General features: G+C 44.2%; 1 pseudogene; it reads left to right on the top strand.

The window, feature by feature from the left end:
* Positions 1-274: 274 nt before the first annotated feature.
* On the top strand, positions 275-21,907 carry LOC144606151 (schlafen family member 13-like; annotated as a pseudogene).
* Positions 21,908-25,070: the final 3,163 nt, after the last annotated feature.

The raw sequence follows: 25,070 nt of genomic DNA, 5'->3' as shown, positions 1-25,070 counted from the left end.
GAGATATTTTCTGCATTTTAATGGTATCATCACATATACTGTTCCCCCACAACACTGATTACACTGCGAGAGGCATAGACAAACGGCGGGTTTTTCTGACTAAAATAGCGGACGTCCCGCTCCTCTGTGTACTGCACTTCAGTACAGGCGATTTCGACGGAGTGGTCCATCTTGCTCCTCTAGGACCTTTGGTCGGCATGTAAGCCAAACCCCCCCCCCCGCCCTACCCATCATTCTTACTGGGCGATATAAGAGACAGATGTTCCGCTGAACGTCGAGCCGAGACGAAACGAAACTACTGGAGTGGAAGAAGTTTCGCTTCAGGAGTTCAGTAATTCCCGCGGTTAATCGCAATCCAATCCAAAGGCGATCTATTTCCCCCCTGGCTTTGATAATCGAAGGTTAGTGTTAATACAATTACATTTTGATCATAGAGAGACACAGAATGCTGGAGTAACTGTCTCAGCGGGACAGGCAGCATCTCTAGAGGGAAGAGATTCTCTCCAGAAATGCCACCTGTCCCGCAGAGTTACTCCAGCATTTTGTGCCCAACTTCGATGCAGTTCCCATGCGTTTTGATCCTATTTGGGGTTATGTCCACGCGTCGTTGATGGGTGACCCGGTTCAGGAACAGCGAATCTCCGCGGGAAACCGCTTTTCAAAGCAGCCGCCCCAGACCCGCCTGTTTCACTACTTGTGTACACTGCCAGGGCCAGGAAGCGAGCGGGCAAGATCATCTCTGACCCCCTCTAACCCTGGCCACAAAACTTGCAGATGCTGGTTTATATTTTTAAAAAGGCACAAATTGCTGGAGTAACTCAAGTGGTTTGAAAATATAGAATATTATTTTATTTTTAGTTTAGAGGTGTAACATGGAAACAGGCCCTTCGGCCCACAAGGGCCAATCTGACCCTCTATCATTTATTCACACTAATCCTGTGTTACCTAATTTCTCATTTGCTCCTTACATATTGGAGGCAATTCTTTTAGAGGCCGGTTTTAATCTAGCTGTTTTTATTTATTCGATTGATTTCCATAGAGTTGCTGCTTTACAGCGAATGCAGCGCCGGAGAATCAGGTTCGATCCTGACTACGGGTGCTGCACTGTAAGGAGTTTGTACATTCTCCCCGTGACCTGCGTGGGTTTTCTCCGAGATCTTCGGTTTCCTCCCACACTCCAAAGACGTACAGGTATGTAGGTTAATTGGCTGGGTAAATGTGAAAATTGTCCCTAGTGGGTGTAGGATAGTGTTAATGTACGGGGATCACTGGGCGGCACGGACTTGGAGGGCCGAAAAGGCCTGTTTCCGGCTGTATATATATGATATGATATGATATGTTCAAAGTTGGTGCCTTTTTCATGGCAGAGATAGTGGGAGGACGGAGTTGGAAGTTAACTGAATAGCCCCACCTATCTGCATTCACTGAACTTCATAACAGCAGATTCGTAAAGTAATCTGTTTTGATTAACACCCGGTGAAGGTCCTCAACCTGAAACCCCTGAGGAAGTGGTTCTCAACCTGAAACATTACCGATTCCTTTACTCAGATGCTGCCTGACCTGCTGAGTTACTCCAGCATTTTGTGCATATTTTTGGTGTAAACCAGCATCTGCAGTTCCTTCCTACCCAATGTTTGCCTCCACAGATGCTGCTAGACCTGCTGAATTCCTCCTACCATTTGGAGATTCCAGCATCTGCAATCTCCTGTGTCTCCTCTGTTTTTATTTCTCTCGAGTCATTACATTGTTCAGAAGCCGACTGGTTTCATATATTGCTCTGTCTGCTGTTCCTAGTAATATATAATTACAGTGAAAAGGATAAAGTATTATATTGGATGCAAAGAACTGCAGATGTTGGTTTACAAAAAAAGACACAAAGTGCTGAAGTAACTTGGTGGGTTAGGCAGCATTTCTGGAGAACATGAACTCTTCGCATCGGGACTCTTCTTCAGACTGAGTTACTCCAGCACTTTGTATCTTTTATTATTTTTTAATAGTTGTGAGGACAATGCAGAGGCTGCAGTGGGAAACAGAGTTATGTGTGTGGACAAATGATGGAGCATAATGTGGTGCGTATATGGTAATGGTTGAGAACTTCAAGTTTCTGGGGCATTCATATTAGCAAAGATCTATCATGGACCAATTACATTAATGTGACACCCAAGAAGACACACCGACATCTCTACTTCCTGAGGAGTTGGATGAAATTCAGCATGTCTCCTGTGGCACCTGCAACATATAAACCACACTGTCTGGTTGCATCACAGCTTGATTTGGGAACAGCTCTCCCCAAGACCACAAGAAATTACATACAGTTGTAAATGTAGCTCAGTTCAACTGGCCTATGCCTCCATCTACACCGTATGCTGCCTTAGAAAGGAACCAACATAATCAAAGATTTGTCCCATCCTGGTCATTCTTTCTTATCCCTGCTCCTGTCCAGCAGAAGGTACAGAAGTTGATCTATATCCAGCTGTAGTCCTAGATAGCTTTATATTCCATCTACAGTACCTCTAATTGATACCTTTGATTTGTACCTGCATCTGCAGTTATTTTCCTACACCTCTAATTTTCATGTCACCTGCAAAGTTATTAATCATAAACACCCATATTCACTTCATGTTGAAGATATATATCACAAACAAGGTTCCCAGCAGTGATCCTTTCCAGTGCACTCCAATATTTTGCTGGTCCTCCACAACAGAGGAGGACTTTTCCTCTCATTTCTGGCACATTCCCTTGTCACTGTTGCACCTACCTAAAGACATTGCCTCCTGCTTCTGTGTAATGAATTGCACTTTTCTGACCATGTGTACCTTCCCTCATCTAAAACTTTCCACCTCAACAAGTAACTATTCTATATCTTGATTTTCTCATATCAAACCGTGCTGTGCTCAGCTTTCTAATCAAGTACAATAAGGTCTTTGGAATGTTATGATTAGGGAAACTTTTGAAATAAAGTTCAAAAGAAAATGAAAGCAGTGTGAAATTTCAGTTCCAAATGCTGCTTTTTAAAATCCATCCGATTTTTGTTTGATTCTTTTCCCGATTTAAAGTTGGCGCCTTTTATTTTGGCTGATGTGGAAAGAAGGGAAATGACAGAATAGCGCCATCTGTCTTCATTTACTGAATATAATATCCCAGAACAACAGATTCTCGAAAGATCTATTTTACTTTTCTCAGCTCATTTATGTTGTTTGGAAGCCAATTGGCATGAAATCAGAAGCAGATTTTTCATAAATCACCCTCTATGCACCAATTAATTGCAATACTGTCGATTTTTAAATCCTAGTACAACGATATGTCAAGTCAAGTCAAATTTATTTGTCACATACACATACTTGATGTGCAGTGAAATGAAAGTGGCAATGCCTGCGGGTTGTGCACAAAAAGAATTACAGTTACAGCATATAAATAAAGTTAATAAGTTACTAAACAGAGCACAAAAAGTGTCGACAAAAATTTAGTCTCTGGGGTTATCAAAGTTGACAGTCCTGATGGCCTGTGGGAAGAAGCTCCGTCTCATCCTCTCCGTTTTCACAGCGTGACAGTGGAGGCGTTTGCCTGATCGTAGCATCTGGAACAGTCCGTTACTGGGGTGGCAGGGGTCCCTCATGATCTTGCTTGCTCTGGATCTGCACCTCCTGATGTATAGGTCCTGCAGGGGGACGAGTGTAGTTCCCATGGTGCGTTCTGCCGAACGCACTACTCTCTGCAGGGCCATCCTGTCCTGGGCAGAGCTGTTCCCAAACCAGACTGTAATGTTGCCGGACAGGATGCTCTCTACAGCCCCAGAGTAGAAGCAATGAAGGATCCTCAGCGACACTCTGAATTTCCTCAGTTGTTTAAGGTGGTAAAGGCGCTGCTTAGCCTTACCCACCAGTGCGGCAATGTGCGTTGCCCACGTCAGATCCTCTGCGATGCGGACTCCCAAGTATTTGAAACTGCTCACCCTATCCACAATAGACCCATTTATCTCCAGTGGCGTGTACGTCCTTGGATGTTTAGCCCTTCTGAAGTCCACAATCAGCTCCTTTGTTTTAGTGACATTCAAGAGGAGGCTATTGTCCTGGCACCAGAGTGCCAGATCAGCCACCTCCTCCCGGTAGGCCTTCTCATCGTTGTTGGAGATCCGGCCCACCACCACTGTGTCATCAGCAAACTTGATGATGGAGTTTGAGCTGAACCTGGCCCTACAGTCATGTGTGTACAGGGAGTACAGTAGGGGGCTAAGGATGCAGCCCTGGGGGATCCTATGTTCAGGGTGAGGGAGCTAGATGTGTGTTCCCCCATCCTGACCACTTGGGGCCTGGCAGTGAGAAAGTCCAGGACCCAGGCACACAGAGGGGTGCTAAGCCCCAGTTCCAGCAGCTTCTCAACCAGTCTGCTGGGGACTATTGTGTTGAATGCTGAACTAAAGTCAATGAACAGCATCCTCACATAGCCCCCCTGGCTGTCCAGATGAGAGAGAGCGGTGTGTAGAACCTGGGAGACCGCATCATCCGTGGACCTGTTCGGACGGTATGCGAACTGTAGTGGGTCCATGTTGCGGGGAAGGAGGGCGCAGATGTGCTTCTTGACTAGCCTCTCAAAGCATTTCATGGCAACCGAGGTGAGGGCCACCGGTCGGTAGTCATTTAAACACGCTGGAGAGGCATTCTTTGGCACCGGTACAATGATGGATCTTTTGAAGCATGCAGGGACCACGGACTTTGCCAAGGAGAGGTTGAATATTGTGGTGAGCACTGGAGCAAGCTGAGTAGCACAAGACTTTAGTACTCGCCCAGATATACCATCTGGGCCTCCAGCTTTCCTCGTGTTCACACGCGTCAGAGCCCACCTCACCTCATGCTCGGACACCGAGAATGTGTGCACATCCCCGGTGGTGGATCCCCCTCCAGCCTCGCTAGCCAGCGCCCCTTCGGTGCTGTTTTTAGACGGCGAGCTGGTGGTGTTACCCGTCTCAAACCGTGCGTAAAAAGATGATAAAGAGAAAACATTATTTTGGATATTTGTGAGGAGGATTCAGGGTCAATAAACAATAGAAAATAGGTGCAGGAGAAGGCCATTCGGCCCTTCGAGCCAGCACCGCCATTCAATGTGATCATGGCTGATCATTCTCAATCAGTACCCCGTTCCTGCCTTCTCCCCATACCCCCTGACTCCGCTATCTTTAAGAGCTCTATCTAGCTCTCTCTTGAATGTATTCAGAGAATTGGCCTCCACTGCCCTCTGAGGCAGAGAATTCCACAGATTCACAACTCTCTGACTAAAAAAGTTTTTCCTCATCTCTGTTCTAAATGGCCTACCCCTTATTCTTAAACTGTGGCCCCTGGTTCTGGATTCCCCCAACATTGGGAACATGTTTCCTGCCTCTAACGTGTCCAACCCCTTAATAATTTTATACGTTTCAATAAGATACTCTCTCATCCTTCTAAATTCCAGTGTATACAAACCTAGTCGCTCCAGTCTTTCAACATATGACAGTCCCGCCATTCCTGGAATTAACCTAGTAAACCTACGCTGCACGCTCTCAATAGCAAGAATATCCTTCCTCAAATTTGGAGACCAAAACTGCACACAGTACTCCAGGTGCGGTCTCACTAGGGCCCTTTACAACTGCAGAAGGACCTCTTTGCTCCTATACTCAACTCCTCTTGTTATGAAGGCCAACATTCCATTGGCTTTCTTCACTGCCTGCTGTACCTGCATGCTTCCTTTCAGTGACTGATGCACTAAGACACCCAGATCACGTTGTACGTCCCCTTTTCCTAACTTGACACCATTCAGATAATAATCTGCCTTCCTATTCTTACCACCAAAGTGGATAACCTCACACTTATTTACATTAAACTGCATCTGCCATGCATCCGCTCACTCACACAACCTGTCCAAGTCACCCTGCAACCTCATAGCATCTTCCTCACAGTTCACACTGCCACCTAGCTTTGTATCATCGGCAAATTTGCTAATGGTACTTTTAATCCCTTCATCCAAGTCATTGATGTATATTGTAAATAGCTGCGGTCCCAACACCGAGCCTTGCGGTATCCCACTAGTCACTGCCTGCCATTCTGAAAGGGACCCATTTATCCCCACTCTTTGCTTTCTGTCTGTCAACCAACTTTCTATCCATGTCAGTACCCTACCTCCAATACCATGTGCTCTAATTTTGCCCACCAATCTCCTATGTGGGACCTTGTCGAAGGCTTTCTGAAAGTCGAGGTACACCACATCCACCGGCTCTCCCCTGTCAATTTTCCTAGTTACATCCTCAAAAAAATCCAGTAGATTAGTCAAGCACGATTTCCCCTTCGTAAATCCATGCTGACTCAGAACGATCCTGTTACTGCGATCCAAATGTTCCGCAATTTCGTCTTTTATAATTGACTCCAGCATCTTCCCGACCACTGATGTCAGACTAACTGGTCTATAATTTCCCGTTTTCTCTCTCCCTCCTTTCTTGAAAAGTGGGATAACATTAGCTACCCTCCAATCCACAGGAACTGACCCGGAATCTATACAACAGTATAACAGAACTTTATTGTCATTCGGTATAAATACCGAACGAAATTTCAGCAGTCACAAGACACAGCAAAAAAGAAAAGAACACAGGACACACGACCCCAACACCAACATCCATCACAGTGATTCCAAACACCCCCTCACTGTGATGGAAGGCAACAAAACTTCCACTCTCATCCCCCCCGCGCCCACGGACAGGCAGCTCGACCCCTACCGAGGCAACCGACACGCACAGCCCCCGCAAGGGGATGGAAGGCCCCGCGGCCGAGCCACACCGGGCACTGAAACGTCCCGCGGCCGAGCCGCGCCGGCAATGTTAAGTCCAGCGGCCGAGCCGCACCGGGCACTGAAACGTCCCGCAGCCGAGCCGCGCCGGCGATGTTAAGTCCCGCAGCCGAGCCGCACCGGGCACTGAAACGTCCCGCAGCCGAGCCGCGCCGGCGATGTTAAGTCCAGCGGCCGAGCCGCATCGGGCACTGAAACGTCCCGCAGCCGAGCTGCGCCGGCGATGTTAAGTCCAGCGGCCGAGCCGCACCGGGCGATGGAAGGCCCCGCGGCCGAGCCGCACCGGGCGATGGAAGGCCCCGCGGCCGAGCCGCACCGGGCACTGAACCGTCCCGCGGCCATACCGGACGATGGAAGGCCCCGCGGCCGAGCCGCGCCGGGCACTGTTAGGTCCCACGGCCGAGCCGTGCCGGCGATGTTAAGTCCAGCGGCCGAGCTGGAAGGCCCCGCGGGCGATGGAAGGCCCCGCGGCCGAGCTGCGCCCCGGGGAAGAGACCCAATAAAAGAAAGGTTTCCCCCACCCCACCCCACCCCCCCCCACACACCCCCACACCTTCCACACATACACAGCCAAAAACAGAAACAAGAACCATCCCAACACCGACACACACAAAAAAAAGACAAACAGACTGCCAGAGAGCCGCAGCCGTTAGGCGCAGCCACATTGGAAAAGAATCACTAATGCGTCCACAATTTCTAGAGCCGCCTCCTTAAGCACCCTGGGATGCAGACCATCAGGCCCTGGGGATTTATCAGCCTTGAGTCCCATCAGTCTACCCAAAACTTTTTCCTGCCTAATGTGGATTTCCTCCAGTTCCTCTGTCACCCTAGGATCTCTGGCCACTAGAACATCTGGGAGATTGTTTGTATCCTCCTTAGTGAAGACAGATCCAAAGTACCGGTTCAACTCGTCTGCCATTTCCTTGTTCCCCATAATAAATTCCCCTGCTACTGTCTTCAAGAGACCCACATTTGCCTTGACTATTTTTTTCCTCTTCACATACCTAAAAAAGCTTTTACTATCCTCCTTTATATTATTGGCTAGTTTAGCCTCGCACCTCATCTTTTCTCCCCGTATTGCCTTTTTAGTTATCTTCTGTTGCTCTTTAAAAGAGTCCCAATCCTCTGGCTTCCCACTCTTCTTTGCTATGTTATACTTCTTCCCTTTTATTTTTATGCTGTCCTTGACTTCCCTTGTCAGCCACGGGTGCCTCTTACTCCCCTTAGAATCTTTCCTCCTCTTTGGGATAAATTGATCCTGCAACTTCTGCATTATTCCCAGGAATACCTGCCATTGCTGTTCCACAGTCTTCCCTGCTAGGGCCTCCTTCCAGTAAATTTTGGCCAGCTCCTGCCTCATGCCTCTGTAATCCCCTTTGCTATACTGTAATACTGACACCTCCGATTTTCCCTTCTCCCTCTCAATTTGTAGAGGAAAACTTATCATATTGTGGTCACTGCCTCCTAATGGCTCATTTACCTCAAGTCCCCTTATCAGGTCAGGTTCATTACATAACACTAAATCCAGAATTGCCTTCTCCCTGGTAGGCTCCAGTACAAGCTGTTCTAAGAATCCATCTCGGAGGCACTCCACAAACTCTCTTTCCTGGGGTCCATTACCAACCTGATTTTCCCAGTCTACCTGCATGTTGAAATCTCCCATGACCACCGTAGCATTACATTTGCAACATGCCAATTTTAGCTCCTGATTCAACTTGCACCCTATGTCGAGGCTACTGTTTGGGGGCCTGTAGATGACTCCCATTATGGTCTTTTTACCCTTACAATTCCTCATCTCTGTTCATACTGATTCTACATCTCCTGATTCTATGTCACTCGTTGCAAGGGAGTGAATATCATTCCTTACCAACAGAGCTACCCCACCCCCTCTCCCCACCTGCCTGTTTTTTCTGTACGTTGTGTACCCCTGAATATTCAGCTCCCAGCCCTGGTCCTCTTATAGCCATGTCTCAGTGATTCCCACAACATCATACTTGCCAATGTATAACCGAGCCTCAAGCTCATCCACTTTATTTTTTATACTTCGCGCATTTAAATACAACACTTTAACTTCGGTATTAACTTCCCCTCTCACACCGGTCACAATTGGCCCTGACCTTACTCTCATATCCCTTCTAGAACTTCCCTTCCCATTAATTCAAGAGTCCTTTACAGTTTCTCCTGTATTCGCTTCCCCTTTAACTCCATCTTCATATTCCCAATTTGTCAACCCCTCCCCCCCACTACTTAGTTTAAAGCCACGCTTGTAGCGCTAGCAAAACTGCCTGCCAGAATGTTGGTCCCCCTGCTGTTAAGGTGTAACCCGTCCCTTTTGTACAGGTCACCCCTACCCCAGAAGAGATCCCAGTGGTCCAGAAATCTAAATCCCTGCTCCCTGCACCAGCCCCTCAGCCATACATTCATAAGAAGAAGCCATACATGCAGAAGGAAACAGGTTATGTGAGTGAACAAAGGTTTGGCAGATGAAGTATAATTGTGGGAAAGTCTGAGATGAGCCATTTTGATAGGAAGAATGATGAAATACAAAATATTTTTAAAATAGAGAAAATGCTTAATGTTTTAAGGCATCCTTGGCTCAGAAATATTACAGAAACTTTTCTAAGACAACTAGCTCACTGTTTATTCAGCATTCTCCCCTCTGCACTACACGTAAGAATAGATACCGTGACCAATGTGTATGGAGCTGTCGAGGGACATGGGGAAACAGGAATGTGGGAAACATTTAGTGTGAGCAGTCTCTGCAAGTTGACAAAGTGTTGGTATTGGTTTATATTTGTTTGCGTGAGTACAATCAAGCCATACACAAGTACAATAGATTTTGTAAAGAATAAATATCAGAGTGCAGAGGATGGTGTTACAGCATTACAGTTACTGAGAAGGCACAGATAAAGAAAAGTGCAAGGTCCACAATGAAGTAGGTTGGGAGATCGAGACTATGCTCTAGTTTATGAAAGGACTGTTCAGTAGCCTGATAATAGCAGGGAAGAAGCTGTTCCTGAATCTGTTGGGATGTGCTATCAAGCTTTTGCATCTTCAAAAGCTGCAAGAAGTATGAGTTATGTCATCACTCAAGAGATTTAGGTTATTTTAATAAGAAGAAAGTTTATCGAGTGAGATCCAGCATGGAAGCTGGTGCTCAGGTCGCTCACATAATATTTTCTTAATGTCTTTTATTACAGGACTGAATCGGGTTGGAGCATTTAAGAGGAATGGATTTGGAAAAAGCCACATCTAATGGGGACTAAGTTTTGCATCAGGGGGGCATTATTTCTCATAAGTATTTGCACCAATTGGAATTTAAATGCACAACAATCTCTATCATTGAGAGTTAAAGATTAGTGTTAATACAATGACAGTTACTCTCAAGATAGACACAGAATGCTGGAGTAACTCTGGGTAAGGCAGCATCTCTGGAGAAAAGGAATAGGAAGCATTACCTATTCCGTTTCTCCAGAGATGCTGCTTGACCCGCTGAGTTACTCTAGCATTTTGTGTCTATCTTTGGTGTAAACCAGCATTGCAGTTCCTTCCAAGACAGTCTCAATTTGTTTTGTTCAAACATAGACTATAGTATGTTCCTGTCCATTGCAACTTGTTTAATCAGGATCCTATTCCCACACCCTCTTTCATTTAATTGGGGCTTCGCTCCCACGCATCCCCCCCCCCCCCCCAAACTATCTTTGATTGTACTTTACTGGCTTTACGTTGCACTAAACTATATTCCCTTGTGTATCTGTACACTGTGTATGGCTCGATTTTAATCTAGTTAGCACGCAACAAAGACTTTTCACTGTACCTCCGTACACGTGGAAATAAGCTAAACTGAAATTGACACCTCCATTCCCATCCTTTTAAAATCCAAATACCATGTTCCTTTAAACTCAACTGTTTCATTATCTGTTATATCACTGAACAATATCCAAAAGGGTGAATTAAATGTGTGCTTGTATATTAGGTATAATATCCGATAGTTTGTGAATTCTGACACCACCAGAGTGCCGTGGGTGCTGGATTATCGGAACTTTACTGTATCATGTTTGCCAACCAGTACTTGAAACTAGTTGGCACCTCTTTAATCACAATGCAAAGTGCTTGCTAATTTGTGCCGAGACTAGTCAAAATATTATACTGGACAAGAATCATCAATGACTAATAATGAGAGAAAACACACACCATTTAATGCATTGGTTTTGAGATCACGTACCTCCATCAATTGCATGTTGTTTTTGCTGTTCATTGACATTACCAGCATTAAGTTCCAATATCCAATAGTCCTCTAAGTCAAAGATAGACACAATGCTGGGGTAACTCAGTGGGTCAGGCAGCATCTCTGGAGAAATAGGATAGTTGATGTTTCAGGTCAGGACCCATCTTCAAGACCCCGTGGAAGAGAAAAACTTCTTCAAAGAAATTTCACAGTGGAACGGATAAAATGTAATAAAAAGGAACTGCAGAAGCTGGCAGCATCTATAAGTTGGCTTCACTAGTTTGCTGCCTCATTTACAGATGCAGCAGGTGCTTCTTTTGTCCTGCCCTTTGCACTGAGGATACGCTCCGTGTTGTAGTCTTGTGTGACACTACAAACACGTGAGATGACTTAGATGCAGAACAGATCCACCAGTCGACAATTGGTGGTTCATTGAGGCACAGCAGAAGCAGAAATGTAAACTAACACTATCTGTAACCTCATGCCTTGGCATATTGCTCACTCAACCAGTGCCATCAAACAAGGGGATTAACCGTGATTCATCCAGGCATGCAGAGTGTGCTAAACAACAAGACACAATTTACAGTCAGAAACTAAGTGATCTCACAATCTACAGGCCTAATTAAAAATCTGTGATGATATCAGATCTAGTAAATGGTGGTGGAAAATTAAACAATTACTGGAGAACACCCCCAGCCTTGTGGTTGGAGTGGCCCAGTGAAGCAGTGGTGTGCAGTGAAGAAAACACTGAGCATTCATGACCCTGTTCACCCACAAGTGCTAAATAAATACTCTGTCCTGAGATTCCCACTGCAAAGCATTAATTTCTCACACATTGAATGACATGGACACATATGCAATGAGACCTTTAACCACAATGGGAAGTTGGATATTGCTGTTGAGTTTCCATCTGATACATTTCCTATGTTATGTTTTATTCCAGGATGGCTCTTGAGAGCATACGATTGATGGAGACCCCGTATCCGGACCTGGTGCTGGATGCAGGCACTGCAGACTTTGGGGAAAAGCATAGGAAAAAGATGAAAGGCCATTCCTTGAAAAAGGCGCAGTGCAGCAACTTAGTTATAGCGGCATGTGCCCTTTTAAATTCTGGTGGTGGAATCATTCATTTGAAAGTGGGGAATGAGGATTACAACCAGCGCACTGATGCAATTGGATTAGATATAGAACAGGAAATTTGCAGTTTGGTAATGGACTCGTCATTAATAGAATTCATGCAGCAAGGTACCACCATGAGGATTTTTGTGCTGTCTTGGATCAATAGCATCAATGAAAAGAGTAAATTGCCACGGTTGTGTTCTATAGCAAGCAATGTTTACTGTAGGAGAGGCACTCAGTGTATTCAATTGAAAACCTTTGAAGTGGAGGAATTATTCCAAAGAAAATCCACTTCATCCCGAAGTAGTGATGAAGAAGATTCAGATTCTAGTAATGACCCACCAGCAAAAAAGCCTTTTTTAAACCCTAAATGTAGAAATACTGAGTTACCTTTTGATATGTTAGTTCAAAATGAATTTTGACGTGGTGAAAATTTGGATTTTGGTGAATCTGAACACATTGAATTTAAAGATTTTTCTGGCGAAAAGATCTCCAACAGGATAAATGAAGCAATTCCAAAATTAATGTCTTCCTTTGCAAATGCAAATGGTGGGTTTATATTCATAGGTGTCACTGATTCGAGCGTAGTTGTTGGATGTAAGCTTGAAGATCCTAAAAGTTTTATATCCAACATTGTCAAAAAAAACCTCAAGATTGAACATAATTGTTCCTGTCGAAGGGGCATTGCATACACACTTAATGCTGCCAGTGTTATGAAGGGATCAGAAGTTGTTGGCTCTTTGATAATGTTATACATTGAGCAGTCATGCGGTGTAGTATTTGCTGACAATCCTGACAGCTGGACAGTAGAAGATGACCACGTTAAGAGAATGGAATCTACTAAATGGACTGAGATGTTGTTGGCTAAAGATCCTGGTAAGTGCCTGTTGTCTAAAATCTTTTGAAGTTCACCCCACACAATGGAAATATTCTAGTGTAATAAAGTTAAATTCACTGGGTTGCTGGTGAGGTATAATTTTGAACATTTTATCTTTCATGCAGAGATGGAAGAACTCGGTATGAATTTTAAGAAGGAATTAAGTGTGACTGCATCACCATCAAGGTGTAAGCCTGTGTTTTCACTTGGAGGGGATGACTCTTTGGAGAAGATAGTACAAAAGCTCTATAAAGGTTTGAAGCAACAGTAATTTTTTTTCATTGTTTCAATTGTGCTTTATTAACACATGCAAAATACAGAAGTTCTTTTTGAGTCGCCAGGTTGGCACCATTTCCAAAGTCCTGTCCGTGTGCTTGGTCTTTGTCTGGGTTGTTCAGCGAACCGATGCCCCTAACCTAGGCTGTTCACCTTTGTTGAACAGGGGCACCTCCTGCAGCCGACTTTGAAGGCGTGGAAGTCCCGGGTCCCTCTCCGACTGGCCCTTGCTCCTCGTGATCGTCATCGCTGGCTCCCTCTTCTTCAGTTCTCTGGTCTGGAGGACGAGCAGGGGCTGGGCTTGGCACCTTCCCCCCACTAGAGGCCGCGGCCGCTGGAACTTTCTGTGGGTTCCCGGTTCTGCGGCGGACGAGCCGGATGTGCTGCCGGGCATGGCTGCGGCACCCAGGGAGACCCCCTGTAGTAAATGCCATAGAGTCCCGCAACATGGAAACAGGCCATTCATCCCACCATGTCCACGCTGACCAGTGGGAACCATTCCATATTATTCACATCTTCTAGTACTTAGCCTGCATGCCAAGGCAATTCAAGCGCTTGTCTAGACATTTCTTAAATGTTCTCAGCGACTAAGTTTCTACTGCTCTCTTAGGCAACGTATTACAGGTACTTGCCACTAAAGCTCCTCTCGAGCTCTTGCCCGTGAGTGCAAATCTACTTCACTGAGTTTTATCTACCTCTGAAAACATTTCCTGCTGTCTCTCCCTACCTCTACATCTCATAATTTTGTGTTGCTCTTCTATTCCTTCGTAAACTCCAGGGAAAACAGACCTAGCCTTCCCAGTTTCTTCTCGTACTGAAATCCTCTAGCCCAGGCAATTTCCTGGAGAAACTCTTCTACATCCTCTCTCACATCCTACCTATAGTGTAGTGACATAACTACACATACACCATCCTGCTCTTGTATTCAGTGCCATGACTGATGAAGACCAGTATCCCAAATGCCCTTTTAACGATGTCATCTACCGCAATACTGCCAACAAGGATGATTGGACTTTTACATCAAGGACCTTCTGTTCCTCAATATTCTCTGCACCTCAACCACTCATGGTGTACGGCCGTGCCTCATTAGTATTCCCAAAATACATCACTTCACACTTATCAGCATCAAACTCCACCTGCCCATTTATCAGCCCAATTCACTGACATCAATATCTTCCTTTGGCCCAAGACTATCCCGTACACTATCAACAACTTCACTAATTTTTGTGTCATTTGCAAATTTATTGATCATGCCGCTACATTCACATCCAAATTATTTACATGAATTACCACTAGTCAAGGGTATTCAATCACAAAAATAACCCTATACATCACCCTCTGTCTTCTATTCCAAACCATTTGGATCCAATTTACCAACTTGCCCTGGATTTTAGAACAGTCGACCATGCAGGGTTTTGTGGAATTCCTTATTGAAGTACATGTAGACCACATCTACTCAGGTTTCTCTATCAATACATGTTAGCTATTCAAAAAAAATTAAATCAGATTTTGTTAGACAGGATCTGTCCTTGACAAAGCCATGCTGGCTACCTCTGATCAGCCCCTACTTATCCAGGTGATCAATAACCCTGTCATCTAGGATTTTCCATCTTCCCCACTACTGATATGAGGCTCATGGGTCTATAGTTAACTGGCTTTTCCCTGATTCTTGACAATAGGAACCACATTTCTCCTTCCCAATGTCTGAACCATCCAACTACAAAGTCTGCTCTGTGAATACCAACAAAATTAATTCATTTTAGTCCTCGTGTATGTGGTCTAGCTTCCCAATGGATCCTACTCTTTCCTGGTTATTTTTTTGCCACTGCCATTTGTTGAACCTGATTTGCCTTCCTAATGTTCTTATTAATTTTCTTAGTTTAGTTTAGACATGCAGAGATACAGCGCGGATACCCTTTCGGCCCACCGAGTCCGCGCCACCCCCACCCCCGCACACTTGAGATGATTTACAATTTTACCAAGCCAATTAACCTACAAACCTGTACGTCTTTGGAGTGTGGGAGGAAACCGGAGCTCCCGGAGAAAATCCACGCAGGTCATGGAGAACGTACAAATTTTATACAGACAGCACCCATTGTCGGAATGGAACCCGGGTCTCTGGCACTGTAAGGCAGCAACTCTAGAATTAGATTCAGATTTACTTTAACTATGTCTGCTGCTGCCATTTTGTGACCCCAATTAGCCTTCCTAATTTCCTTATTAATTTTCTCCCGACACTTTTTATATCCTTGATGGATTTCTACACCTGCCATATGCTTTTTTTCTCTTTATCCTCACCTGGACATCCAGGGTTTCCTGTACCTGTTAGCCTTGCTTTTTATCCATGGCAGGTACATATTGGTCCTAAACTTGCGCTATTTCACTGAATGCTTGCAACTAAATAGGGTTATGGTGAGTGAAGGGACAACATATCTCTTCAGTCATGAGATGTAACCTAATGAGACTAAGAAATAGAGGTTCAATTGAAAAGGAACATGTCCAAACAGAAGATAGACACAAAGTGCTGGAGTAACTCAGTGGGACAGGCAGCGTCTGTAGAGAGAATGAATGGGTGATGGTTCGGGTTGAGAGCCTACTTCAGGCCGCTGTCCATACAGATACTGAAAGATACACAAAGAGAGGAAAAATGGGATTACATCATGAAAGAAAATAAATTTAATGTTTGACATTTTTATCAATAGTATTTCACTCGTGTGAAGGAATGATATCACACTAGTTTGCTCATTTTTGTGTATAAGATTTTTGGTCATTAATAAATGTGTTATTAAAATGATACTTATATAATTAAGTAACTTTGGCATATTTACTGGGCACTCGTGAATGTTGAGGATAGTGATGAAACTCTGGGAGGTTGGCAGTGAACTGCCGTTTCCATGTAGCAAAACATGTGGGAATTTACAAAGCTCGGGTTACCTCAACGCAATGACCTAGTTGGAGCAAGTTGTTCTAATGCTATTTAGTACCTTCGTCATCAGCTTAATAATGCAGTTTTCACTCTATCATTTTCAGAGGACCGTAATTCATTTAGTGGAATCAAAACATATCCAGAATCGGTCTATGAAGAACTATTTCATAATCATCCAAATTTGACAAGCCTGCTCCCTGGAATGAAACCTGGAGGAAGGAAGGGGATTCTGATATTCTCCAGAAGCTGGGCTGTTGATATAAACTTACCAGGACACCAAGGTGTAATATGCGATGCCCTGCTCCTGGCCACGGGCGGAGCTCCACTGCTCTATACTATTGTCAAAGAAGAAAACTATGCAATAACTGAATATTCAAGGAGCACAGCCATGACCATCAAACAAAAGCTGGTGAATGTGGGTGGATATGCAGGAAAACTCTGTGTCATTCCTAAAATCCTTCACTATGTAGACCCTGAAATGGCTGAAGATGGTAATGCAAGCAGTCAGCAGCAGACTGAGAATGTGTTACCAGTTCGGTACCCACCGAGTTATGAAGACTTAACAAAAGATGACATCACAAAATTGCTGAAAGCAGTCACCATTGTTAAACTACATTTCACGTCTGTCCTAAGTGATAGGATTGGCAATGAATTTCTCAATCTACTATCATTCCAGCAATTTCAGATCCTTCATTCAAAACACGACATTGAGAAATGTAAAAAACTGTTCATACATGGGCTTCCTGGATCTGGCAAAACAGTTATGGCCGAACAACTCGTCAAGAATTATCAACACCTTCCGCTGGACAAGAGATGAAGTTCTTTACATTTGTGAAAATAGTCCGTTGCAGATAATTATGAGGTATCATATCATATCATATCATATCATATATATACAGCCGGAAACAGGCCTTTTCGGCCCACCAAGTCCGTGCCGCCCAGCGATCCCCGCACATTAACATTATCCTACACCCACTAGGGACAATTTTTACATTTACCCAGCCAATTAACCTACATACCTGTACGTCTTTGGAGTGTGGGAGGAAACCGAAGATCTCGGAGAAAACCCACGCAGGTCACGGGGAGAACGTACAAACTCCTTACAGTGCAGCACCCGTAGTCAGGATCGAACCTGAGTCTCCGGCGCTGCATTCGCTGTAAAGCAGCAACTCTACCGCTGCGCTACCGCTGCGCTATCTGCATTTCTACCATTGCAAGTTTTAGCATTACAATTTATTTGGCGTATAGTGTGGAGTTCTGGTCGCCCCATTAGCGAAAAGACATGGAGGCTTTGGAGAGGGTGCAGAGGAGGTTTACCAGAATGCTGTCTGGATTAGAGGGTTCCAGCGACTGGCAAAGGTTGGATAGATTGGATTGGTTTCTCAAGAACATTGGAGGTTGAGGGGAGACTTGATAGAAGTCTATAAAATTATGAGAGGCACAGATAGGGTAGACAGTCAGAATATTTTCCCCAAGTGGAAATGTCCAATACAAGAGGGCATAGCCATAAGGTGAAAGTTTAATGGAGATGTGTGGGGCAAGCTTTTTATACGAAGAATAATTGGGGCCTGAACACATTGGTGGTGGAGGCACATACAATGGTGGCATTTAAGATCCTTTTAGATAGGCTCATGGAAGTGCAGGGAATAGAGCACTTTGTATGGATTATGTGTAGGCAGATAAGATCTGCAAAGGGTGGTGGGTGTATGGAACAAGCTGCCAGAGGAGGTAGTTGAGGCTGTGACTATCCCTGCGTTTAAGGAACAGTTAGACAGGTACGTGGATAGGACAGGTTTGGAGGGATATAGACCAAGTGCAGGCAAGTAGGATTAGTGTAGCTGGGATATTGTTGGTCGGTGTGGGCAAGTTGGGCCGTAGGGCCTGTTTCCACACTCTATCACTCTATGTCTCAATTTGTATTACTTGGCATCACGGTTGGGTCAACGATTGTAGGCCGAAAAGCCTATTGGTGTGCTGTACTATTCTGTGAGAGTTCTCTATCTTCAAAATAGACAGTTGTATTTGATAGCCATAGAGCTGTACAGCACGGAAACAGGCCCTTCAGCCCACCATGCACATGCTGACCAAGTTGCTATTCTAGCCTCGTCCCATTTGCCTGCATTTGGCCCATAACTCTCTAAACCCTTTCTACCCATGTATCTGTCAAAATGTTTTTTAAAAGTTGGAAGTGTGTCTGCTTCTGAAGAGTCCTCTAGCAGCTCATTCCAGATATGGACCACTTTCTGAGTAAGTAGGTTCTCCATAAGGTTCCTCTTAAATCTTTGTCCTCTCCTCTAATTTTAGAATCCTATCCCCTGGGAAAAAGACTGAGTGCTTCCTTTATCCATGCCCTTCATGATATTGTACACCTCAACAAGTTCGCTCCTCAGCCTCCTATGCTCCAAAGAAAAAATCTCAGCCTAGCTAACCTTCCCTGTAACTCAAGCCCAAGTAACATCCTGGTGAATCTCTTCTGCACATTTTCCAACTTGATGACATTGTTCCGATAGCTGGGTGACTGGAACTACACACAACCCAAGTATAGCTTCACCAATAACTTGTACACTACATCATTTTGTACTGCTATTTCAACTTTTGTACTCAATGCCATTCCCAATGGAGGCAAGCATGCCAAAGGCCTTATTCCCCACCCTGCCCATTTGTTTCTCCACTTTGTTCTACAACACTCTCCAAGGCTCTACCGTTTACTGTGTTAATCCTGCTCTGGTTTGACATATGAAAGTACAACACCTCACACTGACCAGAGTTAAATTCCACTTGCCATTCTTTAGCCTTCCTCCTCAACTAATCTGGATCCTTTTGTAAACTTCAATACCATTTCTCACGGTCCACAATATTTTGGTGTCATTTTTGTGTAAATCTACCAACAATGTTAACTATATCATCTTTCAAATTGTTAATATATGCAACAAACAACAGCACCAAGCCCAGCAGCACTCGGTTGGACCCAGGACTGTAAACTGGAGAGTAACCCTCCACAACTACCATTTGATTCCTTCCTGCAGGCCAATTATGAATCTGATTGAATAGGTCACCTTGGCTTCCATGCGATCTAATTTTCCAGTCTAGCCGACCAGGAGGTTTTGCGAAATGATTTGCTCGAGTCCATATGGGCAATGTCCTGTCCTGTAAATCTCTTGGTGACCTCCATCAGATCTGTGAGATATAATTTCCTATGCACAAAGCCATACTGACTATCCCTAATCAGTGCCTGTAAAAAATAGAGGCAGATTGTGTCCCTAAGAATCACCTTCAATGACTTCCCAACCACTGGCGTTAGGCTTACCAGCCTGTAGTACTCTGGCTTGTCCTTGCTGCCCTTTTAAATAATGGTATAACATTAGCCACCCTCCAGTCTTTCTGAATTTCACCAGTGGAAGATGATGCAAATATCTCTGCACAGTTTCCTGCCTAGCTTCCCACAACTAGGCCCGAGGATCGGGCCCCGGGGCATTATCCCCCTTAAGGCTCTTTAAACCTGCTAATACCGTCTCTTTGGTCCTTTGTATCTGATCAAAGCCAACACAGCACCTTTATCTCAATTACTCAGCTTCTACGATCTCAATAAAAATGGATGAGAAATAATCATTTAATATCTTCCCCCATATCTTGTGGCTTTACACAAAAATGGCCATGCTGATCTTTAAGGGGTCCTACCCTTACCATAGCCACCTTTTTACTCTTAATATACCTTTGGAATCTTTTAGTTTTTCCTTTACCTTGCCTGCCAGATCCTCTTTTAGTCCTTCTGATTACTTTCTTAAGTGTACTCCTACACTTCTTATACTTGTGGAGGCATTTGATTGATCCGGATGGCCTAAATCTAATTTATGCCTCTTTTTAATGTGACTACACTTTAAACCACCAGTCTCTCCTCTCTCTTTCCCCCGGTACCTGTGTCCTATCTAATAATCTTGCTCTTTTAGACTATGGTAATTGTCCCCAACTCATCTGCCTGCTTTCTGATCTTGATTCCTATTAGTTTAAACTCTGCTAAGTAACACAATCTCCCTCCCAGGATATTGCTCACCCTCCAGCTAAGGTGCAAACGTCCCTCATGTACAGGTTACCTCTGCCCCTGAAGAGACCCTAATGATCCAAATACCTGAACCCCTACCCCTTGCACCAGCTCCTCTGACTGACCTACCTTTCCATTTCTGCTCCTACTTGCCGTGGCTCTGGGAATAATCCAGAGATTACCGCCTTTGAGATCCTGTTTTTAACTTGTAATTTGGAAAATCTCACTATCCTATCGATTTAGATTCGATAATCCTTATCGGTCTGGTCTTTATTTTGGCCTCGTCTACCTTGTTATGTTCATAATCATCCTTGTAGGCTGAAAAGATTTTTTTTTAATCCTTTACTTCAGGATGTCCAAACCCACTATGAAATGTAGTCCAACAGAACCTGACAACCATTTTGTACAGAACAAGGGATCAGGAAGCAGTAATGTGATAACGATCAGTCAGTCCATTTGTGACGGACAAATGTTGGCCAGGACTCCAGAGATAACTCCCTTGTCCTTTGAGTTTGCCTCATGGCACATGGGTCCTGGCTTCACATCTCATCCAAAGGATGTTGCAACTGCTTTGGAGTATCACTGGATATTGCTGTTCAGGTTTCTGGAGTTGAATCTACAAACTGAGATGAGACAAAGCCACAGCTGGCAAGCTTTCCATTGCAGTCCTGCGGAAACATCTACACAAGTATTAACTATGTGCCCAGATGCATGAAGACTTTTACTATTTATTGCTTCTGAAATTTTATTTTTGACACAAATCATGTTTTTAAAATAATATTTTCTTGAATTTTTAATAATATTTTCTTGAATTTTTATTTTAGCCAAAGATTGGAATGTACGTGTGTTACAAGGACAGCGTTTATGAAGCAGGAGTTTCCAAGTGTGAAACATATCATTGTTGATGAGGCTCAAAACTTCCGCAATGAAGATGGTCCCTGGTATGAAAAGGCTGAGGGTCTCAGAACAAAAGAAGAAACGCATCCTAATGGACCAGGAGTCTTCTGGATTTTCATGGATCATTTCCAAACTTCCCACATTTTTGAGACTGGGTTACCCAGAATTGATTCACAGGATCCAAAAGAGGAGTTGACAATAGTGGTTCGGAATGCAAAGAAAATACACAATGTTGTCCTTGAACATGTCAATAAGAGTTTACAATTTGGGCAAGAAGGATTTAGATATCTGGAAGAGCTAGCACAAAGTGCCATTTGCAATCACTCATTTGCAGGGGTGGCTACGATTAATCGTAAAAAGACACACAAGGTGATTGTTAGCAACTTAGCGGAGCAAATACAATCGTACTTTAAGGAAGGCTATGCACCTAAAGATATAGCCATCCTGTGCAGTACTACCACAGAATGTGAGAGGTACCGTGATCCACTACTGGCATTGCTTAATACACATTTAGTAAGAGCAGAGGAAATACTGGAAAATGCTATTGTCCTAGATAGTTTGCGCCGATTTTCAGGCCTAGAAAGGACAATTGTATTTGGCATCAACCCTGTACCTCATCCAAAACAAAAAAAACTAACTCCTAATATTATGGTCTGTGTGGCTTCGCGAGCAAGGACAAAACTTCATATATTTTATGAAGATCCCTCTCCTCTTGGCTCTATGCATAATAATTGAATCTGAGGTTGCTTTTAAAGGGGTGGGATAATTATTGATGATACAAGACTATTCTTAACATTTAACATGGGTGTGGTAGTGCAGGGTGGGTGTTGCTTCAATAGACAATAGACAATAGGTGCAGGAGTAGGCCATTCAGCCCTTCGAGCCAGCACCACCATTCAATGCGATCATGGCTGATCACTTTCAATCAGTACCCCGTTCCTGCCTTCTCCCCATACCCCCTCACTCCGCTATCCTTAAGAGCTCTATCCAGCTCTCTCTTGAAAGCAACAACGAACTGGCCTCCACTGCCTTCTGAGGCAGAGAATTCCACACCTTCACCACTCTCTGACTGAAAAAGTTCTTCCTCATCTCCGTTCTAAATGGCCTACCCCTTATTCTTAAACTGTGGCCCCTTGTTCTGGACTCCCCCAACATTGGGAACATGTTTCCTGCCTCTAATGTGTCCAATCCCCTAATTATCTTATATGTTTCAATAAGATCCCCTCTCATCCTTCTAAATTCCAGTGTATACAAGCCTAATTGCTCCAGCCTTTCAACATACGACAGTCCCGCCATTCCGGGAATTAACCTAGTGAACCTACGCTGCACGCCCTCAATAGCAAGAATATCCTTCCTCAAATTTGGAGACCAAAACTGCACACAGTACTCCAGGTGCGGTCTCACCAGGGCCCGGTACAACTGTAGAAGGACCTCTTTGCTCCTATACTCAACTCCTCTTGTTATGAAGGCCAACATTCCATTGGCTTTCTTCACTGCCTGCTGTACCTGCATGCTTCCTTTCAGTGACTGATGCACTAGGACACCCAGATCTCGTTGAACATCCCCTCTTCTTAACTTGACACCATTCAGATAATAATCTGCCTTTCTATTCTTACTTCCAAAGTGAATAACCTCACACTTATCTACATTATACTGCATCTGCCATGTATCCGCCCACTCACACAACCTGTCCAAGTCACCCTGCAGCCTTATTGCATCTTCCTCACAATTCACACTACCCCCCAGCTTAGTATCATCTGCAAATTTGCTAATGGTACTTTTAATCCCTTCATCTAAGTCATTAATGTATATCGTAAATAGCTGGGGTCCCAGCACCGACCCTTGCGGTACCCCACTGGTCACTGCCTGCCATTCCGAAAGGGACCCATTTATCCCCACTCTTTGCTTTCTGTCTGTCAACCAATTTTCTATCCATGTCAGTACCCTACCCCCAATACTATGTGCTCTAATTTTGCCCACTAATCTCCTATGTGGGACCTTGTCGAAGGCTTTCTGAAAGTCAAGGTACACCACATCCACTGACTCTCCCCTGTCAATTTTCCTAGTTACATCCTCAAAAAATTCCAGTAGATTTGTCAAGCATGATTTCCCCTTCGTAAATCCATGCTGACTCGGAATGATCCTGTTACTGCTATCCAAATGCTCAGCAATTTCATCTTTTATAATTGACTCCAGCATCTTCCTCACCACTGATGTCAGACTAACTGGTCTATAATTACCCGTTTTCTCTCTCCCTCCTTTCTTAAAAAGTGGGATAACATTTGCTATCCTCCAATCCACAGGAACTGATCCTGAATCTATAGAACATTGAAAAATGATCTCCAATGCTTCCACTATTTCTAGAGCCACCTCCTTAAGCACTCTGGGATGCAGACCATCAGGCCCTGGGGATTTATCAGCCTTCAGTCCCATCAGTCTACCCAAAACCATTTCCTGCCTAATGTGGATTTCCTTCAGTTCCTCCATCACCCTAGGTTCTCCGGCCCCTAGAACATTTGGGAGATTGTGTGTATCTTCTTCAGTGAAGACAGATCCAAAGTAACGGTTTAACTCGTCTGCCATTTCTTTGTTCCCCATAATAAATTCCCCTGCTTCTGTCTTCAAGGGACCCACATTTGCCTTGACTATTTTTTTCCTCTTCACGTACCTAAAAAAACTTTTGCTATCCTCCTTTATATTACTGGCTAGTTTACCCTCGTACCTCATCTTTTTTCCCCGTATTGCCTTTTTAGTTAACTTTTGTTGCTCTTTAAAAGAGTCCCAATCCTCTGTCTTCCCACTCTTCTTTGCTATGTTATACTTCCTCTCCTTAATTTTTATGCTGTCCTTGACTTCCCTTGTCAGCCACAGGTGTCTCTTACTCCCCTTAGAGTTTTTCCGCCTCTTTGGGATAAATTGATCCTGCAACCTCTGCATTATTCCCAGGAATACCTTCCATTGCTGTTCTACCGTCTTCCCTGCTAGGGCCTCCTTCCAGTCAATTTTGGCCAGCTCCTGCCTCATGCCTCTGTAATCCCCTTTGCTATACTGTAATACTGACCCTTCCGATTTTCCCTTCTGCCTTTCCATTTGCAGAGTAAAACTTATCATGTTGTGATCACTGCCTCCTAATGGCTCTTGTACCTCTAGTCCCCTTATCAGATCAGGATCATTACACAACACTAAATCCAGAATTGCCTTCTCCCATAACCATAACCACCGTAGCATTACATTTGTGACACGCCAATTTTATCTCCTGATTCAAAGAGTGCAGTTTCTAACAGAATGCAAAGGTTTGGACTTGTTAAGTGGGAGATAAGAACTGCTTCTTTGGTGTTTTATTTAAAGCAGGATTAAATTAATAAACATCTGCATGAACGGTTTGTAGATTAGGATAGTGCTAAATCCCTGTATGAGAGGGCAATTTATAGTTTAAACCGGGAAAAAAAAAGTTTCTTAGAATTAATAGACAATTTATTTACATTGTGGGGGATGGCTGAAACCTGCAGTTTCTGCAGCATGTGGGTATTCAGGACACCACAATTCCTGGGGACCATGTCTGCATAAAGTGCCTTCAGTTGCATGAACTTGACCTCAGGATTCTGAAGCTTGAGAAATAGCGGAGGTTGCTGCAGGGTAAAGGAAGCCGGGAGTTTTCTCCGCTGTATACTCCAGCAACTGGCTATCTCATAGCCTCTGCATTTGAAAGACAGGAAACTTGGGAATGTTGAGGGTGTGTATTTTTCTTAATCCAGTGGTGAATGGCGATTGCTTGAAAGAGGTAGGCTAGAACATAGCACCATTGATAGAGGACTTCCTACAGAGATACAGAGAAGGGTAGAAAGTAATGGCTGTGGAGGATAGCATGGTCAGGGGTTCAGAGCAGTGTTTCTCTAAC

Source organism: Rhinoraja longicauda, chromosome 26, assembly GCF_053455715.1.
Source record: "Rhinoraja longicauda isolate Sanriku21f chromosome 26, sRhiLon1.1, whole genome shotgun sequence".
Classification (NCBI taxonomy): domain Eukaryota; kingdom Metazoa; phylum Chordata; class Chondrichthyes; order Rajiformes; family Arhynchobatidae; genus Rhinoraja; species Rhinoraja longicauda.
Note: the sequence above shows the minus strand (reverse complement) of the source record. Positions and strands in the feature narration are given on the sequence as shown.